Source organism: Aquarana catesbeiana, linkage group LG10 (genome assembly GCF_042186555.1).
Source record: "Aquarana catesbeiana isolate 2022-GZ linkage group LG10, ASM4218655v1, whole genome shotgun sequence".
In the NCBI taxonomy this organism is placed as follows: Eukaryota; Metazoa; Chordata; class Amphibia; order Anura; family Ranidae; genus Aquarana; species Aquarana catesbeiana.
This window is the reverse complement of record NC_133333.1, coordinates 160,248,328-160,250,827: the sequence shown is the minus strand read 5'-3', so window position 1 is coordinate 160,250,827 and position 2,500 is coordinate 160,248,328.

Sequence of the window (2,500 nt, the reverse complement as noted above, 5' to 3'; positions counted from 1 at the left end):
GTTTAACAGTAAATTTGCATCAGGAGGGATCTGTACATTATAGTGGTTTACTAAATATGTCTGCCGGAGCCTGTGGAATACATGCTGAAAACACAGGGAGGACAGCTGTCCAGAGAGCAAAGCAGCCCCCCCAAATGCAGCTGAATGACCGTGTGCCCGTCCCCATAGGTTGACTTGCAAGCACCAGTACTCAGAGGGAGGGAGAGGTTGCATGATAGCTCAAGTCATGCTTTATTGCCATTCTACTACACGTGAGGACATACGATAGACTGAAATGTCGTATCTCACAGGGCAATGGTGCTACATACAAATTAAACATAATTATAAATATGCAAAGGATAAAAACAGCCAGAGCCAGAGGGCCAGTATTGCACAACAGACAAGTAACACTGACATCACAAACTGGCCAAGAGATGTTCATGACAAAAAAATTTGTTTCACTTCAGGTTTATTCATTAATGCAATCATTTTGTTTCGTTGTATTTGTTATGTTAGATTGATTTGTTTTCAGAATTCATTTTGTATATTCAGATTAATTTCATACATTGGTTATTTAGGATCGATTCGTATTTTTGGAAGTTATTTTAGAAGATTCGGATTCAGCCATTATGCTTTCAGTGCGACTTTGCACCGGGACTTTCCTGTGACTTCAATGTGACTTGCTTGCAACTGTGATGCCACTTACAACGTTGATGTGAATTGCCTGCTACTTCAATGCAACTTGCTTGTTACTTTGATGTTTTGAGACCTTGGCATCGGTCAATCATAATACAGAGTGTGACACATATATTACTTGTCCAAATTTTGATTCATAACAAAACAAATCATACATGTCTAGTCACAGGATCAGTACCTGGAACTAGCAGAGGCCAATATTGAAAACACATAAAAGAAGACAGCGCTTGTAATATCTGTGCTATAATCAACATTAACAACCAGTGTGATAATTACATTTCATGTCAAAATCAAGAAAAAAAACACATTATATCGCACATTTGAAGTTCAAATGGTGAAAGACATTACCACAGGTATCACAAATGATGGTAATAGCACTTGTTCACTCCAGTGTGCCCCAGATCCTTACAGCGTGCTCACCAGATTATATGGACTTCTTACAAAAACAAGAAAGTAAAAAAATGCCAAGTCACAAGATATCACACTTGGTGGATCCCTCTCCAGTGTCTCCTGAATTCTGGCTTCACTTTTATATTCTCATTTGGCATTTAGAGATGTGTGACATACCCAGAAAAAAACAGGGAAAAACCTCTCATAGCATGAAATCATGAATTAAATATATTAAAAACATAGCTAATACACTTGGATTGTAGTAGATCTCACGTGCCCACCAGGAAATGCTGTTATGCCCTCCAGCGTGCGTTCCAATAAGCGAAAGTAAAGTATATTGGTGGACACATAACAAACGCAATGGAAGATGGGGGCATTAATGACAAACTGAGTGCCACAATTAATAAACTGCTTGATACAGTGGTTCTTACCATTAGATCCTGTCACTTCCTTCTTACGATGCCACATGTAATCGCAGGCTCTGCAGTTTCTCACACCACACTTATAGTATAGTGGCCCTTTTGGTCCAGGAATGAGCACCATTAGCTAAGTTGTGTAGCTCTCATATGGGTCTTCACTTTGCTAGGGGTGATAATCAGGGGCGTATCCAAAGTCTAGTCTCGGGAGGGCACCGCCCGAAAAAAAAGGGGTTGCTTACAGCACTGAATTTATCGTATCATACAGTGTACAGAGGTCAGTAGTATGTGGAGCAGTGTACAGATGTCAGTAGTATGTAGAGCAGTGTATAGAGGTCAGTAGTATGTAGAGCAGTGTACAGATGTCAGTAGTATGTAGGGCAGGTGTTTTGCTTTGCGTCTATCTATTAAAGTTCTTGCAGTAAAACCAAGGAAGCTTAGACTTCTGTAGTGTATCAATGCTTTACTAAACAGGAAAACTGCACATGCAACTGTAGGATACACAATACAACACAACTCATAGCTTACAAATATATGCCTACAAATATAAGCATGTACAATATGTACGCATTAAGTCAACTAAACAGTTACTCAACTTAAGGTTTAAGATGTAATGTCCTTCATGGTTCCTTGCTCAATCCAACTTAAAATGTCTCCAAAGTTATCCAGCTTCCGGAAGCCATGTGTTACTCCATCGTCCTTCCAAACACCTCTGTTGTCCGAACCCACGTTTCTTTGAAAAGCTAAATCTCCTCCCTCTAACGCCTGCTTACATCACATCCTGCAAAGAACTTCCCGTCTATTAAAGTTCTTGCGGTAAAACCAAAGAAGCTTAGATTTCTGTAGTGTATCAATGCTTTACTAAACAGGAAAACTGCACATGCAACTGTAGGATACACAATACAACACAACTCATAGCTTACAAATATATGCCTACAAATATAAGGATGTACAATATGTATGCATTAAGTAAACTAAACAGTTACTCAAGTTAGGGTTTAATATGTAATGTCCTTTAT